Here is a 22,144-nt window from a genome sequence, read left to right as displayed (position 1 = left end):
AAACCACCCTTGCTGCAATGTAAGCCCATTGCTTCTTGTCATATCCTCAGAGGTTAAGGGCATACATTTTCTCCCTCCTCCTTTTAACAACCTTCTATGTATCTGAAAACTGTTATCATATCTCCTCTCAGTGTTCTCTTCTCCAGACTAAACAAACCCATTTTTTTCAATCTTCCCTCATAGGTCATGTTTTCTAGACCTTTAATCATTTTTGTTGCTCTTCTCTGGACTTTCTCCAATTTCTCCACATCCTTTCTGAAATGTGGCACCCACAAGTGGACACAATACTCCAGTCAAGGCCTAATCAGCACGGAGTAGAGCGGAAGAATTACTACTTGTGTCTTGTTTACAACACTCCTGCTAGTACATCCCAGAATGATGTTCGCTTTTTTTGCAACAGTGTTACACTGTTGACTAATATTTAGCTTGTGATCCACTATGACCTCCAGATCCCTATCTGCAGTACTCCTTCCTAGGCCATCATTTCCCATTTTGTATATGTGCAACTGATTGTTCTTTCCTAAATGGAGTTATTTGCATTTGTCCTGATTGAATTTCATCCTATTTTCTTCAGACCATTTCTCCAGTTTGTCCAGATCATATTGAATTTTAATCCTATCCTCCAAAGCACTTGCAACCCCCACTAGCTTGGTATTGTCCACAAACTTTATAAGTGTACTCTCTATGCCATTATCTAAATCATTGATAAAGATATTGAACAGAACTGGACACAGAACTGATCCCTGCAGTACCTCACTCGATATGCCCTTCCAGCTTGACCATGAACCAGTGATAACTACTCTTTGTGCATAACTGGTGGAAAACTGTTCCCCTCCGCTCCTTATAGTAGCTCATATAGGTTGTATTTCCCTAGTTCATTTATGAGAAGGTCATTCCAAACAGTATCAAAAGCCTTACTAAAGATATATCACATCTACTGCTTCCCCCTATCCACAAGCCTTGTTACCCTGTCAAAGAAAGCTATTAGGTTGGTTTGACATAATTTGTTCTTGACAAATCCATGCTGACACATGGCCCTTATAATCTTCTAGCTGTTTGCAAACTGATTGCTTAATTATTTGCTCTGTTATCTTTCCAGGTACTGAAGTTAAACTGACTGGTCTGCAATTTCCCAGTCAGTAAATATTTAGTCTCTCCTGAACTCTTCACCCAGATTCATTTAAGTTATTCTCCTACTTTCTATATTATCTAAGCTTACAAGAAGTGGCAGATTGGACAAATGACTATGGAGGAGTATAAAAATATTGCTCAGGCATGCAGGAGTGAAATCAGGAAGGCCAAATCACACTTGGAGTTGCAGCTAGCAAGAGATGTTAAGACTAACAAGAAGGGTTTTTTCAGGTATGTTAGCAACAAGAAGAAAGTCAAGGAAAGTGTGGGCCACTTACTGAATGAGGGAGGCAACCTAGTGACAGAGGATGTGGAAAAAGCTAATGTACTCAATGCTTTTTTTGCCTTTGTCTTCACAAACAAGGTCAGCTCCCAGACTACTGCATTGGGCAGCACAGCGTGGGCAGGAGGTGACCAGCCATCTGTGGAGAAAGAAGTGGTTGGGGACTATTTAGAAAAGCTGGACGAGCACAAGTCCATGGGGCCTCACGAGTTGCATCCGAGAGTACTAAAGGAGTTGGCGGATGTGATTGCAGAGCCATTGGCCATTATCTTTGAAAACTCATGGTGATCGGGGGAGGTCCTGGATGACTAGAAAAAGGCTAATGTAGTGCCAATCTTTAAAAAAGGGAAGAAGGAGGATCCGGGGAACTACAGGCCAGTCAGTCTCACCTCAATCCCTGGAAAAATCATGGAGCAGGTCCTCAAGGAAACCATTTTGAAGCACTTGGAGGAGAGGAAGGTGATCAGGAACAGTCAACATGGATTCACAAGGGCAAGTCATGCCTGACCAACCTGATTGCCTTCTATGATGAGATAACTGGCTCTGTGGATATGGGGAAAGCTGTGGACGTGATATAGCTGGAGTTTATCAAAACCTTTGATACGATCTCCCACAGTATTCTTGCCAGTAAGTTAAAGAAGTATGGATTGGAAGAATGGACTATAAAGTAGATAGAAAGCTGGCTAGATTGTCGGGCTCAATGGGTAGTGATCAATGGCTCCATGTCTAGTTGGCAGTCAGTATCAAGCGGAGTGCTCCAAGGGTCGGTCCTCGGGCCAGTTTTGTTCAATATCTTCATTAATGATCTGGAGGATGGTGTGGACTGAACCCTCAGCAAGTCTGCAGATGACACTAAACTGGGAGGAGAGATAGATACGCTGGAGGGTAGGGACAGGATACAGAGGGACCTAGACAAATTAGAGGATTGTGCCAAAAGAAATCTGATGAGGTTCAACAAGGACAAGTGCAGAGTCCTGCACTTAGGACGGAAGAATCCCATGCACTGCTACTGACTAGGGACCGAGTGGCTAGGCAGCAGTTCTGCAGAGAAGGACCTAGGGGTTACAGTGGACGAGAAGCTGGATATGAGTCAACAGTGTGCCCTTGTTGCCAAGAAGGTCAATGGCATTTTGGGCTGTATAAGTAGGGGCATTGCCAGCAGATCGAGGGAAGTGATCATTTCCCTCTATTCGACATTGGTGAGGCCTCATCTGGAGTACTGTGTCCAGTTTTGGGCCCCACACTACAAGAAGGATGTGGAAAAATTGGAAAGTATCCAGCGGAGGGCAACAAAAATGATTAGGGACTGGAACACATGACTTAGGAGGAGAGTCTGAGGGAACTGGGATTGTTTAGTCTGTGGAAGAGAAGAATGAGGAGGGATTTGATAGCTGCTTTCAACTACCTGAAAGGGGGTTCCAAAGAGGATGGCTCTAGACTGTTCTCAGTGGTACCAGATGACAGAACAAGGAGTAATGGTCTCAAGTTGCAGTGGGAGAGGTTTAGGCTGGATATTAGGAAAAACTTTTTCACTAGGAGGGTGGTGAAGCACTGGAATGCGTTACCTAGGGAGGTGGTGGAATCTCCTTCCTTTGAGGTTTTTAAGGTCAGGCTTGACAAAGCCCTGGCTGGGATGATTTAGTTGGGGATTGGTCCTGCTTTGAGCAGGGGGTTGGACTAGATGACCTCCTGAGGTCCCTTCCAGCCCTGATATTCTATGATTCTATTTAGCGTGTGCCTAGTCATCTAGCCAAGCGATGGCATCTTCAGTGGCGTGATACAGTTCTTCTAGGCCACTGCTCAGCAGCATCCATCTACAATGGGCGCCATTGTCTGTGTTGCACCACAGCTGCATAAAGTGCTGTCACGAAAGCCCCGGTAATACTGGTTAGCTGCACAGAGACCTTGCCTGATCTGGAACCTGTTCAAGTGGGACCACTGGCAACAGGGCAGGTCAAAACCAGGCAGGCAGATTGTGGGGTCGGTGACTACGGACTGGTTGGGGATTATAACAGATATCCATTCCTCTTGCCAAAGTGTTTCTGCCCTAACATTCTGGTGTGGCAGATGAGACTATAATGGGCGACGTGGCAGCAAACGTGCAGCTGGTGGTTTAAAAAGGTCATTGTGCAGTAGCAGGCTTGGGTTGGCATGTACTTTCTCCAGTAACTTGCCAGTGGCAACCTCTCATCTGATATGAGGAGGAGCAATATTGCTCAGAACTGGAAGCCAAAGGAGTGGAATCGGACACAGGGTTCCGGAGATGATGTGCACGGTGGCATGTAACTGCGTATCCACCAGTTTGGTGTGTGACGATCAGCTCCATACTGGTGCGCAGTACTCTGCCACTGAATATGTGGTATCAAAAGCTGAAGTCCGCAGAGTTGGAGCATGGGCATCCCATGACAAACCTGCCAGTTTGCTAAGAAGATTGTTACGTGTCTTAACTTTAGCTTCTGTCTTCTTCAGGTGGGCATGGCAACTCTGTGTGCAGTCTAGGGTCACAACTAGATAGACCGGTTCTACTTCATGCTTCACCTTCTGACCATTCAGATAAACATTCAGTTCTCGGGTTGGGCTTGTGTGATGAAGATGGAACAAACTGGAGATTGTTTTTATGACGCTTGGCTGGAGGCGCCAAGTCTTACAGTAGTCAGCTATCTTTGTCATGTACCAGTTGAAGGTGGCATCAAGCTCGTGAAACAGCCAGGCCTGGGCACCATAACAGATGTCTGTGTAAATGAACTTTCGTGACTCCATTGTTGGCAGGTCGTTGATGTAAAGGTTGGACAGGGTTGGAGAAAGCACAGAGCCCTGGGGTAACCCATTGCTCTGTTTTCTCCAGGCACTCATCTTCTCCCTCATATGGACTATGAATAGGGTGACCAGACAGGAAATGTGAAAAATCGGGACAGGGGGTGAGGGGTAATAGGAGCCTATATAAGAAAAAGACCCAAAAATCGGGACTGTCCCTATAAAATCAGGATATCTGGCCACGCTAACTATTAACTGCCTAACACAGAGAAACAGTTCAATGACACCTGTGATCGAAGGTAGCAGGACCTGTGATATGTTGTCATAGCCAGCACCTGTTCCACACTTGATGCTACCCAGTGTCTGTTCCAGCTCTGTTACAGTGAATGGTTCTGGGCACCTTCTGATCTGGTGTGCATGTTCAAACATACGCCATTTGTTCCTCACTTGTCTTCACACCTGTTTCTCCAGAGGTGCTCTGGCCACTTTAATTAGGTGGCCAGCTACCTGGTTGGGTGTCACTGAGGGTCAGCAGAGTGCGGGTTGCTGCTGCATTGCTCCAAGTGGCTGGAGCGGGTAAAGCTCACTCTCTGTCATCTCCTCCCATCTGGCTCGGTGAACAGCATCCAATGATTTGATCAGATGGTGAGTGACATCTGGGTCACCAGATGCCTCATACTGCTCAAGCAAGGTGCTCTCCTCATTGAGACAGGGGATGTAGGCCGGGTGGCAACTGTGTGGGATGGCTCTGCAGCCTGCTTTATAGATAGCACCACACTCTTCTCCAGTGCTTCCTGGTATTTTTCCCAGTTGGCCTTTCAGAAGTTCCACCGCTACTTTTTGGAACTCTTGACAACTGGGAGCTTTAGCCTGATATGGATCAGCGATAGTCTGTGTTGCTTGTGTGGAAAGTTATCAAAGACTTGGCATGTTGCTGGCTGAGGATGGCCAAGAACTGACCTGACCCAGCACAAGTCAGGAGAAGAGTCACAATCCCATCTGGAAGAATGAAACGTGCCTCGCTGCTTAGTATCATGGATAAGGGCGAGGTCGTTTTGAGATGCCCAGTCTGCAAGTTGTTCAGCATCTGTGTCAACCTCCTTATAAACCCAGTCTGTGTGATGGCTATTGAAGTCTCCACTGTAGACAGCTGGGTGTGGCAGGCTTGATAGAACCTGTTGGTTCCAGCTTACGCTTGGAGGCTTGTAGACATTTGCCAGCCAGAAACTGCCAACCTGGATGGTGTCACAGAATTCAGTAGACATCAGCTGAGTGGGCATCTGCAATATCAGACCGAACGTATTGTTAGAGGGCTTTCCCTTCACCCTCCCATTTCCCTGGTTCTTGTCGTGCAGACAGCAAGCAGCAAAAGATCAGAAGTCCGAAGTGCAGACAATGTGATGTTTACTGGGGCTAATTTCCAGCAAGCATGATTCCAATTTTTCCACCCACTTCCTGTTTGACCCGTTTATATAGTAATATTCTCAGCTATACTTTAAGCAAACATTTTAGTGAAATTTAACAAACCAATCCTAATATATTGTAACATAATTCTCTAACCAATTATATCCCACTACCCTAATTAATTACACCTACCAAAATTAATTATACAGCAGACAGAAACAATTAGAGAACCAGAGAGATTAACAATAGAAAAGTGGGAGCCATAAAGATAAAACAATGCAAAAATGAGGGTTTCACAACCATTGAGAAGTGATTTCTTGCCAGACAGGATGCTATCAAACTAAGTTTTCTTTAACTATCTTAAGATCTGTTTCTTTATCTGGTGGTGATGGGCACTATCAGGACAGGATCATCTTCGTAACAGCCCAATACCACTTTATTTCAATATGACTAGTTTGGAATGTGAGGATGTGACCATTCGCTTCCCAGCTTATGGCTTCCCCTGCTGCTTAGCCAAAGCCCGTAGCCTAAGAACAAGGCCTCAGACTATCCTAGTGAGAGAAGGCCCATACACAGGCAGACTTGTGATTTTGATTCTTTGTTTTATACCTCTAGCTAAGTGATAAAAATACACCTAAGTTCTTAAAGGATAGGCCTTTACAGGCAGGCCTGAATATCTATATTCTAACACGAATGTGGCTCGGCTGTGCTTCGGGTGTGCCTCATGGTACAATAGGTTGAAGCCGCCGATACGTCTGGCTTCGGCAGTTGCCACGTGTGTCTCTTGCAAGCAAATGATGTCAATAGTGTGTCGATGAGCAAGAACGCCAAGTAAATCATGCCTGGCAACCGACAAAACCTCCACGTTAAGTTGTAACACGCGTAGAGATGGAGCAACGACATAAAAATTGGGGCTGCACGTTGGGGTTGTCGGTGATGACAGTGCCAGGATTCGTTGAGTTGGTGCTCATGGCTTTGGCTTACTGGTTGGATTATTAGCTTCCCTGACTGCTGTCAGGTACTGGTGGGTGGTGCGACAAAGACACTGATCCATTGCCCCAATATATACTTTCTATACTCAATGCCCTTCAATTCCCTCCCACTTCCCAGTCTCACATATACACACTCACCAATGTCATCTCTCTTGCTACATCCACTTTCAACTCAGTGCCATGCCTAAGCATGTTCCGGGCCTCGCTCAAAGACTCAAATCCCTCTCCACTCATCTCTTGGCTACACTCCCTGCCCCTCAAAAAACCCCCCACATACTCACTGCTAAGTATTTTTACAAAGATCTTCCTAGCCTTCCCTGAAGCAATCTCATTAAATAGCCCATCCCAATCTATCCTCCTTTGCTTCTGAGTTCTGTATAGAAATAACTGAAAGTTTGCTGAACCTTTCCTGCACACTGGACATTTTTAAGTAGGTCTTGATTAATTTTAGCTTGTGGAAACTCTTTTCATTAGTGACCATACTTGCTGAAAGACAGCAAAAACTACTCAGTGCCATTTCTGTGTTAGGGAAACTCACATTTAAAGACCTTTTGTGACTGTAGCTAAGGCAATCAATGGGTACCTTTGTTCCCAAATAACCCTCAAAGATTTGCTTGCAAAAACTGGTGAAAACTCAATCTCATCCTCAAAACTCTGAGTTTAAATCCTCAAAGTAGTTGCTTGCTAAGTTTCGAGCACTCTTCTTTGGGTCTTCACTGTTGACACTTTTCACTGTCACACCCATCAAAAAAGCAAACCCTACTCCAACTCCATCAAACTTACTCATCTTATCTAATTGTGGTAATATTGTGTCTAAAATGGTGTTGGAGTTTCATTCAAAAACTTTCACCTTTGCAAGTTTGCCTGGCATTACTTTCCTCCTTTTTAAAATTTGAAATGCATATATATATTCCTAACATTTTAGTCTGTGAAGTGAGTGTGCGGGGTTTAGTCTTCGTTACATTCAACAACCCCAGAAGAGGTTCAAATAAAGCATTTTGAAGGCCAGCAAATAAACAGTGAGCCATTTGATGAAGATCAGTTGCAGGGTCAAGATCTGGACTCTGCAGTTTTTTGCTCACACTGTTATTTTTGGTAAGGCAGTATACGACTTCTCGCCAAAATGAAAAAAAAAAACTCTGAAATGTTTGTTTGCAAGCTGTCGGCTTCTGACTTAAATTCTGGTGCAAAATTGTGTGAAGTCTTGATCTCATCTAACACACCCTCAACCTAATTTTGTAGTGTATGGCTGATCTAGTCATCCTATGGCATTTTCATGTATTGCTGGTACGCTTTTTCAAAACAGCCCAATGACTTGTAGAAGCAAAAAACAGAATATACAATCTTTGAACAATTCAAAAAAAATAGAACATTCATTTTGGCATACTCATGAGCTAAAATGGGAAAAGATTGTGAATCCAGTTTTACAGTTCACAAAAGGAAGATGAGGAATTTGGCTGCAAAAGCAAGCAAGTGAAACAGAGGAAAGAGGTGAACTGTACATCAACCAATATTTCTGGCCTAACTCTCCATTAGGAGTTTTGACAAAGAATCGTGATTTTAATACTTGCCTTTCTTTGCATTCTGTAGGCAAAATAAATAAATCAATAAATCATGTTCTAAATTAACAATGGGACAATTTTCTACCAAAAAAAGCAAAAAGAATTAATCACATGTGGCCAGTAGCTGGACCTGCCTTGTCAAACTTAAAATTCTGCCCCACACTGTCAATAATCAAACTGCTTTCAGCATCCAGTTCCATAATAACAACATTAGCAATCAACAGGACTTTCTGTCCTGGAACCAGAGACTCCTAAACAACAATTCCCCAAGCTCCGTGTGGCAATCAGAGACTCCAGTAACCAATAAGCTTGACAAACCCAAATCAACAACCTCACTAGCCAAGGAAGGCTCAGAAGTGCAAGAAGCGAAGCCCTCCATGGATTATTCACCAGGAACATGGTCAGATTTCACTCATTTAAAGAAACTTTGTAGGTCACGCACACTTTTCTGATCTTTTTTCATGGGCCTGCTACAGCTTGTGCTGTTGAACACCATCCTTATGCTTGTAGATATTTAGGGGGAAATGACAATTGACTGTAAAAATTCACCCACCAAGCTTTTCGCAAATGAATTGCTAGGTTTGGACTGACTGTGATAGCTGGTCAAACTAATAGCTCTGTGAAACCCTCAGGGAAATCAGGTGAAACACAAAACTATATCTAGGAGGTGCTAGTGGATGGGGGAGCTGCAGACCCCACTCCTAATTTTTTTTTGAAGACCAAGTGGGGATGCTGAGGCCCATGAAGATCTTCTCCCAGAGATGCTGCCTCATAAAATTCTCTAGGCCTGTCCTCTTTTATCCACTCATGGGCCCATCCATTAGCAGATGGTGCCTGAGTCCATGGGGGGTGGGAGTGGAGTGGATCTTGGAGTGGGGACTGAGGTAGGCCCCAGCGAGCAGCAGAGCTAGTGACTCTGGGGGCAGCCGTCACAGCCTAAAAGCTGAGGTGGGGCTGGGAGAAGCTACAGGGACCTTGGACCTTCCCCCATTGGCTGCTCAGCACATTGTAGGGACAGGCTCTTTGCCGGGCTAGAAAAGAGGTGGGGTGGACCAGGAGCGCAGAGGTCACAGTCCTGGCATGGGCCCCATCCGTGCTATCACTACACCCACCCCAGCCCCAAAGAGATCCCTGTACTCTACCCACTGTCTCTGTACCCCCAAACTCACAGACTCCACACCTCACTGAATCTAACTGCAGCACCAGCCACAGCAACCCCAACTGCACTGACTCTCACTGTACTACCAGACCTGTATCCCCAGAGAGACCCTCCAAATCCTAGACACCCCCACCCTCTGAATCTCACTGCACCTTAGCCCCACATAGACCCCTGAAATCGTAGAGACCCCCAATGCTACTGAAGAATAAAAGCCGGGGGTGGGGGAGGCTCTCTGGGCCCTTTTCCATTGGACCCATTTTAGCCTTCATTCACATGGCCCTGCTTCAGTTCCTTCTGTACCCTCCTTTCCCCATCCATTTCAGTCTCCTCTCCCTTTCCCTCCTTTTCCCTTCTGTTTTTTTCTTCAGTACCACACTTTCTTCCCCTTTCATCTTCTCCCCCCACCTTCATCTACCTACAGCCCCCTCACCCGCCAAAATAATCCACCAGTTACTTTTGTTCTGAACCTGTTGGATAAATTCTTATCAGACATTTTGAAGAAGCACATGTTCTTTTTGTGCCTTACCTTTATCTTCTCTTCCATGTCCTGGTGGAATTTGATCTGTTGGCTTTGGTCTAGAGAGCCCTAAATGGTCTCGAACCTTCCTATATGTGCCATGTTGCTGCTGTTGATCAGTTGAAGTGTCTGGACTGGAACCTTCTTGATATGGGAGGGAGCTGCCAGCGTGACATACTCGATGAGGGCCCCTTGGCTTTGTAACTCCCTTCCTCACCTGTTTGTCTAAAATAGTCCTTTCAGGCATGCTGCAAAGCCCATCAGTTTGAATAGGCATTTTAGGGATAAGGGGATGAGGAGGGTCTGATTTGTATTGTGTATGCTGTTATGTAATGATGGGAGGAAGATTACTGAGCCTCTGTTTTGGCTATTAATTATTTTTGTATTGTGTTTTCAGTAAGTATCAAGGAAGCCTAGAACCCTGCGTGGGTGTTCATTTCCGTTACATTCAAATCCAAATAAATAACTCTTAGTATTTGCTAAGGTAGAAATTCTTCTTTCACGTATGTGCCACACCATGCATGGTACAGTCATAGGTTTTATGTCCAGCACCTTACTTTGCTCAGCACACTACCCATAAGCATTATCTGCCAACATCTATAGACTGAAACCTGTTCTTCTCTCATAACCTTGAGAAGCTCCCAAAATAGACAAAAGAGAAGCTTTGCGTCTCTGAGAACTGGAATAGTCTTGAACGAAAATGTCCCCTTGGAATCCATCACAGAACGGTCTGAGTGAGAAGCCTTCATAGGGTTGCGAGCTAGTTGATGGGCATTAACTATTTCAGATGCCATTCATATTTCTCTGGCATTTGGAGTTACCGCCACAGATTTAAAAATCAAATAAAATAGATTCTGTGATCAAAGCTGTCAGCAAATTTCACTGTACCCCAAATCCAGCTCCCACTGTCACTGCAGCAGGAAAGGGGAGATTTGAAGGGGTGGGGAGGGCTGTGCAGGTAATTTACACAGCCCTTCTATTGAGTCCAGTTCTGGGTGGCCTCCAAACATCGCAGTGCACAGGGGAGTTAGAGAGAGTTGGAAGCAGATATTTCTTTCTACATGAGGATTCTTCCTTCAAGCAATGAACGACATGGAATGTGCAATGTAGTCCACTTAACGTCACTGTAAGAATTTTTACTTTTGTCTTGATTTCTAAGCATTTGCATTTGTAACCTTAATGTTTTGCTCAAGTGATTTTTTTTCCATACTGAGAGGATAACTAACTGATTGATTTCTACCTTCCCCATAATTTGTTTTGATGTTATGAAATAACCATTCAAATGCTTAAGTAGATTTTTTTCATTGCTTTTGCAATAATAGATGATCAATGATAAAATTATTCAGTGTGAATGTGTATGTTTGTACAATATACGTGTGTGATTTCATAGCATCAATTTACTACTATTGCATACTTCTCATGCTTAATGAGTGTATCATATAAAGCCCACTGAGCCATCCTCTTGCAGATTACTGCACCTCTTGGGAAGACAGACAACAAAGAACAGAGAGGAAGTAGATTAGCTCTGGCCTCAGCTTTTCCTCAACTGGATGTGTCATAGATTGAACTAACTGCCACAAGACTTCAGTTTTCTCCTGGGGACTGTATAGTAGAGGCAGCTGAGGGCACACTATTAATTGCTTGTGAAATTTCCTAAGGTCAGTGTTTGTGAGGCTGCTGTAGCAAATCCCATTCGTTATCTCTATTAACTGGATGAGAATACAGATCCAAATGAGTCTCTGGATTCCAAAGTGTTTAAATGTGTCACTGGCTGTACCTGCAGCACTTACAGGAAAAGAGTAATACTGTGCATGATAAATGTAATGTGTTTTCAATGGCTAGCTTTTGCCTAAGAAGATAAACATTATTTCTGTGACAGTTCCTAAGCAAACTAATTTTTGATACAAGCTCTAACAGACTGGTATTGATTTCTCCTGCATTCAGATTCAGAATCACAGAGCATGCGTTCAACAAACAGAAAGATAGATACATGCATTTTGCTGAAGTCCTCATAAGAATTCAACAGCAACAGGAAACTATCAAACTCACAGCATGGGAGTCACCAGCTGCCTGCATGTTAGTGTAATTTTACACCTGCTACATTGCTTAGGTTCAAGTAGTGTGTCAGTGGGGTTCCACAGGTGGGTAATGACTTCAGTGAGGTTATATTGCTTAAACTGAGAGCAGAACTTAGCCCAAAAGGTTTAAAGTATTTATTTATTTGTACCTATCATATTTTTGAGCTGCAAATACAAAGGATAATGCAAGCAATGATCAAAACGTAACAATGCAGCAGCAAATGAGTCATAAGTAACCCTCTCAGCCCCCAAACGGATTTCACCTGTACCAAACCTTTCTGTGACAGGTTTGCACTCTGAATCTGAATTAAAATACAAAATCGTGTTGTTAAACCGAGCAACCATTGATTCTGAGGAAACAAAAGAGGTAAAGAGATGAGATTAATAAATTAATTGAAACAGGTTATTTAAGATGCCCAGATCTCTTCATGGGGTGGATTTAATTATATGGGGCCAGATTGCCTGTTTCAGAGGGTAAACCCAAGGGAGTGATCTTCAGGGGAAGCAAACACCAGAAAGTTCTCCTGAGTCTCTGCACTTGGGTGAGATTCTCTGACCACCCACCCTGCCCCCTGCCCCAACTCCACTGGATTCTGTTCAAAGTGTGCTTCCTAAAAGTGAAGGAGGGGCCACACAAGGGTAGTACACAAGGGGACTGTATTGCTCTGAGAATTGTGTTACTCAATCCACATCTAAACTGTTCAGGTCCTCTGTGGTCATGCCCTCTGGTTGTGTGGATACTGGGACCTGCAACAAGCCTTCTGCATAGACGGAATGCTGCAACAGAAGTCCCTCATACCCGCCCACCTTTCCACCACCACTCGCATCCCACTTCCACACATGCAGGCGGAGATCCATGCTTGGGGGGTTCCTCTCTGCATGCAGATCCTGGAGATGCAATTGAGCCCACAGGAGGTGACACTTTTCAAAGTGCCTAAGTTTAATTGAAAGTCCTATGTGTGACGTAGGCAATTTTGAAAATTGCAACTTAGGCCCCTAAGCCACGTAAGTGTTTTTGAAAATATTACCCCTAGTGCTTAAGTATTCATTACCAGATGGACTCACTTACTCTCTAAAAAACAAAAACTATGTTTTGAAAGTAATAAGAGATGTAACCAGAGATGCAGACATACTGGGTGAAATCTTGGCCCCATTGAAGTTAACAGCAAAACTCTGATTTCAGCGGGGATGAGATTTCACTTGAATCCCTGCCCAGAATGTTCTTGAATAAAGCAGAAGCATACCTTTTTGCATAGGGACTTTAAAGTACATTTTTCAAAAGTGTTAAGCCAACACTTAATTTTTTGGTAAGGCTGGTCGAACTTGTTTATATTTTTAAAGAAAAAAAGTCTGAAATTTCATACACAAATTTCTGCAGGTCCACTTCTCATGTTTAAGCCCTCCATTTTGTTTGTTTCTTACTTTGAACATCCCAATTCCCAACAGTGTTTTATAGATTAGTTGGCTCAGTTCACGCCTAGCTTAAAACATCTTGATTTTACAAGTCTACGCACTTGAAATTTTGCATGAAAGTTTCCATGGTAACAATAGCAGTTCTCTATAAGTAAAATGAGGAGGAGGAGGAGAATAATTATCTACCTGTTTAATGTGCTCTGAGATCTGAAAAATATTATGTTAAGAGCAAAGTATTCTTTCACATTAATTCCAGATTAATTTACTTGGGTCTTAACACACATTGGAAAAGAAGTTTCGTTTTTAAACCTCATGCGTTCCTCTTACTTCATGTCAACGCTATTTTAGTTAAAAGCAAAAAGAAAGGTAAATGAATGTAAACAGGATCATTTCCTGTGCAGTTCTTTAAAAAGAAAGTTGAAAGCATTTTTAGTTGTTTATCTGGAGCTCTAGATCTATTACTTCCTTGATGCTATGAAAAGTATCAAAAATGGCTCGTTGCTTTTTAATGTATTTCCAGAGTTTCTCCTGTCTAAATGTATGAAGAAATAATTCTTTGGACTAGGAAAATTAATCCAAATGCTTTCAGAAAGACTTGTAAACTATTTGCACCATTCCCAGAGAGACAGTAAAAGGTATCTTTAATGTTTTGTGGGTTATGCATTTTCTCACTTAAACGATAAGATACACAGTTAAAAACCCTAGTATAATTCTCTTGGGGAGTTCTTCATAAATATTCTTGTCTATTTGGAATGAATGTCTGTCACAGTTTTTACAATCTAATCTTAGCCCTCTTATTTCTTTTAAACCTCTTTATTTCTTTTGTTTCAGTTGTTTAAACTATGTGATATCTTTGACACGTTACACTCTTAGGCATTCATTTATATTTGTCTGTATTTTACTGAAACTTCATGGGCCACCTGAGAAGTGTTGAGTACCCATAACTCCCATTGTGTTGAGGTGCTCAGCATTTCTCCAGGTTTGACTCCATGTTACTGGGCCACATTCTATCCGGCAGCCAAGCTCCAACTGGTACCCGGGAGAAAGATGTATGACAGGGAGCTGATTAAGGCCCTCTGTTCTTAAATGTTGGTCTGTGCTTGCTTTGGCCCTGGGAAGAGTTAGGGTACCCACAGGTCTGCTCTAATATATACTTCTGGCATAGTAAATCCTATACCAGGAAGAAATAGGCCTGGTCTACGGCTTTCCATGAAGATACTGGGGGAAAGGAGACAGTTGCAAGTTACCAGCACCCCAAAAGACATCTTAAATTAAAAGGATGATGCTAAATCATGGTGTGGGGGGGGAGAGAGGTGGGTTGTCTGTTTGGAGTGGAGATGTAAGAATGTCCTGGGTAGTCGTCATGTTTGCACAAAGCTTTTAAATGTTTCAGATTTGCAAGAGACTGGGATTTGTAGTTGTACTTATAATGAATGTGTCTCCCCTTCATTTGTTCTCCATGCTGTTTTCTCTTGTATTATTTGAAAGTTGTTATCACTAAACATGCTTAAGACTAAGGGAAAACATGAATTAAATAATTTCACTCAAGATCAGTGAAAATATCTATGATAGAGAGAGTGTGTGTGTGCAAACATTTAATCAAATGTCTGATAAATATTTAATATAGGATTAATAAAGCATTTCACAATCACTATTGTTAAATGGCAATTCAGAATAAATGCTTGTGTAAAGGTGATTTACATCATAGCAGATAGTTCTAATTGACACATTAATCAAAATTACTCAGGCTGTAAGTGCATAACTACATTTTTGTTAATTTATTGCATTTAAAAACAATTAGTTTGCTAACTTTGTATAAAGTAACTAAGCCAAGATAATCAGCTATCAATAAATTATTTGATATAGCACCTGGGAATGTTCCATCATCCAGATTTCTGGAGTAACTAAGCACTCCTATAAACCTGTTATGCTTCAGAGAGTGGGGAGAGATGCCATAGAATTAATGACTTCGATGTCTGCCTTCATTACAAAATATTTTTGAGTTCTACACCATGTAAAGGCATGAAAGACACATTTTATTTGCAGAAAGAGACAGAGATGGAAACTGATCAACAGTGTATATAGGCCAGCCACCACTTCCATTGAACCAAGCCCCTGTATTGCTCCATCTTAATACTTCCACTCTAAAGTTATGATAAGAAAATAGGGCCTGATTCAATGCCCACTGAAGTCAATGGAAGTTTTTGAGCATTGTATCAGGCCAATAAACTTTTATTTATTTCAGAGCAAACTTTGTTACATGTATATTGCATTATATATGCATGTGTTGCACTGTAAGTGCCTCTCCCTCTATTTTGGGGTGTCTCAGTTGCAGTTTATTCAGCATCTTCCCTCTTTTAGTCCTAACCACAGTATTTCATTAGACACAAATGCCAATACCACTGGGGAATCATACCTAAGTATGACAACTGTGAGATTAAACAAGAAATTAGGGGGACCTAGGGAACTTATTTGGGGACCATCGTGTATTATTTGAAATATAGTAAGAACCAAGAACCCGAATCTTGGTCCAAAACTCGAACTGAGCTCCCTTTACTAAGGTTTAAAAGTTCAGGTCCCAAATTCTGCAGTCTTTGTTTAGATAAGGCTCCTATTGAACTCAATAGGGTTTTACCTGAATAAAGATCTTAGGATCTGAAGAAAGAATAGGATCAAGGTCCATATAACTCTTTTGCAAGTGCAAACATTATAACTTATACGGTAATTGTCTTTTCAAATGAAAAGAGAGGCACTATGGAGCTTACACGGCATGGAGAACCTGGTCCACTGCAAGCTTGTGGAAATTCCATGCTAAATAAAGACACTGTACTGCTAAGTCACCTTGGAAATGTAAAACCAGCTCCAGAGTTTGCCCAGATGATGTGCCCAGACTTAATTCCAAAGACGTGTATTGAAAGTCATTGAATTGAACAAATGGCTAATGACTATGTCCACAGTATTGGAATGAGACACTGCCTGATGTCCATACCTGTCTGGGATTGGGACAAAGCCTGAGTGAGATGAAACTAATATCAGTTAGTTTATAGAATCAGTTAATTGGCTCCTCGGATAAAAGGAGAAAAAAAGGGCAGAATTGTGAGAGGTAGAGGCTTGGCTAATAAGTAGACCTAGGACTTAAATTCTCATTGAACATTTTCCAGAGCCCCAGGGCTTGGGGCTTCAGCCCCGCGGGAGGCACCTGGGCTCCCACGGGTTTGATCATATTTACTGGAGCTCTGCTCTGGACAGCTCCAGCTTAATGTAAGCCCTGGGTAGACATGTCTATGGCAGACGGAGGGAGAAGTTGTTCTACCAGGAAAGATTTTCAGATATGTAAACAGTTCTGTGTACCTTAATCTTTGGGTGTACCTATCAAACCTTTCCAAAGTATTTGACTAGGTAAGTGTATGAAAGCTAAACATTGATTTCAGGATAAGCACAATCTGAAGTGCGTAATGACCATAATACAAGATTGCAAGCAAGGGGATGCTCATCCTTCTTCCCTTAATTTAAAAAAAAATGCTACAAGATAGCGAATGACAGGCCAGTGTGGGAGAGCTGAACAACTAAAGGTGCTAAAACATGGCTCCGTAAAAAAGTTTTTCCCTGCATCTGGGCTACAAAATAGAAACCTATTAGAGTTGTCACTTATGATACCCTCTTGGCTTAGAATTTGTCCGTTGTCCATCATTTCCTCAAAAACACTTTCCCATTTTAATGAATAAAGATTAGGGCTGTCAATTAATCACAGATAACTCGCGATTAACTCAAAAAATTAACTGTGATTAAAAAAATAATCGTGATTAATCGCACTGTTAAACAATAAAATACCAATTGAAATTTATTAAATATTTTTGGATGTTTTTCTACATTTTAAAATATATTGATTTCTATTACAACACAGAATACAAAGTGTACAGAGCTCATTTTATATTATTATTTTTTATGACAAATATTTGCACTGTAAAAATGATAAAAGAAATAGTATTTTTCAATTCACCTCATATGAGTACTGTAGTGCAATCTCTATATTGTGAAAGTGTAACTTACAAATGTAGATCTTTTTTGTTACATAACTGAACTCAAAAACAAAACAATGTAAAACTTTAGAGCCTACAAGTCCATGCAGTCCTACTTCTTGTTCAGCCAATTGCTAAGACAAAAAAGTTTGTTTACATTTACTGCTGACTGCTTCTTATTTACAATGTCACCTGAAAGTGAGAACAGGCGTTCGCATGGCACATTTGTAGCTGGCATTGCAAGGTATTTATGTACCAGATAAGCTAAACATTCATATGGCCCTTCATGCTTCTGCCACCATTCCAGAGGCCATGCTTCCATGCTGATGATGCACATTAAAAAAAAAATGTGTTAATTAAATTTGTGACTGAACTCCGGGGGGAGAATTGTATGTCTCCTGTTTTGTTTTACCCATATTCTGCCATATATTTCATGTTATAGCAGTCCTGGATGATGAACAAGCACATGTTGATTTTAAGAACACTTTCACAGCAGATTAGACAAAACGCAAAGAAAGTACCAATGTGAGATTTCTAAGGATAGATACAGCACTCAACCCAAGGTTTAAGAATCAGAAGTGCCTTCCAAAACCTGGGAGGGGTGAGGTATGGAGCATGCTTTCAAATATCTTAAAAGAGCAACACTCCAATGTGGAAACTACAAAACCCGAACCACCAAAAAAGAAAATCAACTTTCTGCTGGTGGCATCTGACTCATGATGGTGAAAATGAACATGCATTGGTCCGCTCTGCTTTGGATTGTTATCAAGTTGAACCAGTCATCAGCCTGGACGTATGTCTTCTGAAATGGTGATTGATTTATGAAGGGACATATGAATGTTTAGCTCATCTGGCACGTAAATATCTTATGATGCTGGCTACAACAGTGCCATGCAATTCCTGTGCTCACTTTCAGGTGACATTGTAAACAAGACGTGGGCAGCATTATGTCCTGCAAATTTGTTTGTCTGAGTGATTGGCTGAAGTAGGACTGAGAGGACTTGTAGGTTCTAAAGATTTACATTGTTTTATTTTTGAACACGGTTTTTTTGTACATAATTCTACATTTGTAAGTTCAACTTTCATTTTAAAGAGATTGCACTATGGTACTTTGTATTAGGTGAATTGAAATATGCTATTTTTTATTTTTTACAGTGCAAAGATTTGTAATAAAAATAAATATAAAGTGAGCACTGTACACTTTGTATTCGGTGTTGTAATTGAAATTAATATATTTGAAAATGTAGAAAACATCCAAAAATATTTAAATAAATGGTTTTCTATTATTGTTTAACAGTGCAATTAATCAGTTTCAGAGTAGCAGCCGTGTTAGTCTGTATTCGCAAAAAGAAAAGGAGTACGTGTGGCACCTTAGAGACTAACAAATTTATTTGAGCATAAGCTTTCGTCGGATGCATTCAGTGCATTTAATCATGATTAATTTTTCTAATCGTTTGACAGCCTTCAAGATGCCTTCAAGAAGAGAGAGGGCTGTATAATTAAGACACTGGACTGGGCCTCACAAGGGCTGTTTTCCATTTCCTGTCTCTTGTACCATCCTCTTTGGTGACCTACGGCATTTAAATCTCTCCTTGCCTCAAGAGATAATAATACTTCTCTACCACACTACTGTTGTGAAGATAAATTCATTGTTTGGGAGATGCTTGGATGGACAGGCTATTTTTAAAAAGTAGCTTAAAAATGTGATGTATCAACATAAATTGTTCCACTGTAATGAATCATTTCCTTTCTCCTTCCATCCTGTTTTAGTTGTTAATTAATTACTCTGATAACATGCCAAATACTAAGGAACGTTTTCCATATTTTTACGCCAGTTAAGTCAGGAGCTTTTATTTAATTAATTGTCCCTGCTGATAGCATTAACATCCACATAGCCAGCTTGAGGGAACATGGGGGGTGGGTGTTGAGCTCATATAATTTATTGTAGCCAAGCTGCAGATGGAATCTTCAGAGCTGGGAGAGGATTTCTTGGAGGATTCATCTACCATTACTAGAAGGACAACATGTCCTGGCCTGAAGGGTTAGAAGTGGGTGTGATGGGTTAGACCCCTCCTCCCTGTCTGGGATGCCACCTGATGTACTGGGATTTAACTGAGCCTCTCCTGCTCAACCAGCCTGGGTACCCTCTCCCTGCTTTGCTGAATTAGGCTCTCCGGCCATCGCTGCATACACACACAGGTAGGGCCACACCTCACTGCAGACACAGACTGAAGTCAGCTCTGTGCCCACCCCCTTCTGGAGACAAACCCAAAATAATGATGTCATGCACTGTATAGAAATATCTGTACAGCGCAAGCTCATAAAATTTGCCCTCTTCCTCAATGTGAAGACAGATATGCACAACTTGTTGCCCCCTCCAGTTAGAAATTGCATAAACTGGGTTTAATAATAAACAAAACAAATGTTATCAACTACAAAAGGCTGGTTTTTAAGTGGTTCAAGGGATAGCAAACAGAACAAAGCAGATTACTAAGCAAATTAAACAAAAGCCGCAAACTAAGCTTGACACACTAGATAGGTAGGATACAAATTAGCAAATTCTCACCCTCAGTGATAAACAGGCCGGCAGATTCTTAAGGCACAAGTTGCCTTGGCTTTCCCAGGTTTTCTTACACAGGCTAAAGATCTTAGCCTCGGACCCATCACTTCCCACAGTTTGTTCTTTTTTTCTCACGTGTTTTCAGGTGTGTTGCTGTAGGGAGAGTGAGGACCACTCATGTTGTCATTGTTCCTCTTTTATATCTCTCTTCCCCACTCCCCCAAACTTGCTGGAAAGCTTTTTTGCTGTGACCTTGGTCAAACACTTCCCATTGTATAGAGCTGTCTGACCTGGGTCAAACAGTTCCCATTGTGTGGAGCTATCTCTGAGAGGTTTCTATTGCACATAGTTCCTGGGATAATCCTTATGCTTGTGTGCATTTCTTCAATAAGCCACTCACATTGTTTGGCTTCACCCAACGTAGCACATTTGGAACACAGACACATGGTCAATATTCCCAGTTTCAGATACAAAAATGATACATGCATACAAATTGGATAATCACATTCATTAAACTATAACTTTTCCAATGATATCTTACATGAGACATCTTGCATAAAGTACATCTCAGTTATGTCATATCTATATCATAAGCATATTTCCATAAAGAATATGGAGTGTAATGTCAGTGGGGCTTTGATCTCATCTGATAATGTGGCCTATGTGAAGGACTGCAGAAGTGTACATGAGAAACATATATAGGAGATGTGTGTGTGCTGTCTGCTACCCATGTTTTCTCTCTACCTGTCATTCATATTTAATTATACATAAGCATGTGATTAATATGTTATAGATGCTATCAATGGAACTGCCTATGGAGGGATCCTAAACTTTAAAGAATGTAAATATAATGGCCAAAATGAGGGACATTGCTCAAATTAGTGATAAGTCAACTTATTTATTACTTACTTGGACTGCCGTCACACCGAGGAGTCACAGTCTTGGACTAGGACCCCATTATGCTAGGTGCTGTACAAACACAGAACAAAAAAGACATTCCCTGCCCTGAGGAGTTTACAGTCTAAATATCAGACAAGAGACAACAGCTGGATACAGACAGATGGCACAAGAAAACAATGACACAACCCTGGTCAGCACACTGGCCAGTATCGGAATAATGTCCCCATATATGAGACTAAATTGTGTAGGGAATGAGAAATCTGAGTTTCTATTTAATTCGTATGTGGTGGTTCCATTCCTCAAACCATGGATCTCAGGGGATCTGCCACAGGCAAGGGCAATTCAAGCAGAAGCCTATTCCCTCCGTGCTGCTGCCTGACTCTTATTCCCGGGGTCCCTACCAGCTCTGGACACCCTGGCTTCTTTTAGGACTCTCCCAACCTACATCTGCCCCTAAAAATCTTTCTTGATGGCACAGTGTTTGGAAAGGGAAATGTTTATTGTACTGCAAAATGTACCTTCAGTAATTTATACTGCTGTGCTCAGTGGGTTGCAAGTGGGGAGAGAGCCGAGATCATCAGGCACTATTTGGTTCCCCCAAACCTGGGATCCCATGAAGCCCCCCAAAGGGGAATAGTACATGCAGAATTCCCGCTTTGTATGGCCCTAAGCTAGTATCTGCAGGCATAAGCTTCTTTCTGTGCACTCAGATGGAGGGTGGCTGGGGGTCTATGACTCTGACTGGCCTTGAGATCCATGCCTCACATCCATTTTCTGTACAAATCCAGGCACTTCACTTCCCAGGCCAATGGAAACTGATAGCATTGCAGAGGTCTCTCACTTGTTTCCCATGAGAGGAAGGAGTCAGCTATTGCTTTTTGAGGCAATCCCCACCCACCAGTCCATGGAGGAATGGATACTGCAGAATGCAGAGGATTTTTGTAGCATTAACTTGAACGGAGACTATGTGAGGGTGCCAGAAAGTTACCCATAGTTATCTATGCTAAGCAGTTGTAAGCTTCAAGCTTTTGGAATAATGGTACCCTTACTTGCAAATGTGCGGGGGGAAAATGGGAAGGAGACTGGGCATATTTGATACAATGTGATTTAAGCACAGTCCTCATCATGCAAATGAGATGCTTAGCTATTTGTTCCCTTTTAGGCCTTCTAATTAACGTTACTAAACTGGCAGCCACGCAATAGGGCTCTCATTAGTGAAATTAGGGTCCTCTTGCACTCCTGGTCTAGCACGTTGCTATTTACTGTGTGCACTGTGCTGCCTAAAGACCTTGGAAGGAGTTACACATCCTGCTTACCTTGCTGGAGGGAAGGTTGTGAAGGAAATATTCACTACACATGAACCATAAGGGTG

Source organism: Chelonia mydas, chromosome 2, assembly GCF_015237465.2.
Source record: "Chelonia mydas isolate rCheMyd1 chromosome 2, rCheMyd1.pri.v2, whole genome shotgun sequence".
In the NCBI taxonomy this organism is placed as follows: Eukaryota; Metazoa; Chordata; order Testudines; family Cheloniidae; genus Chelonia; species Chelonia mydas.
Note: the sequence above shows the minus strand (reverse complement) of the source record.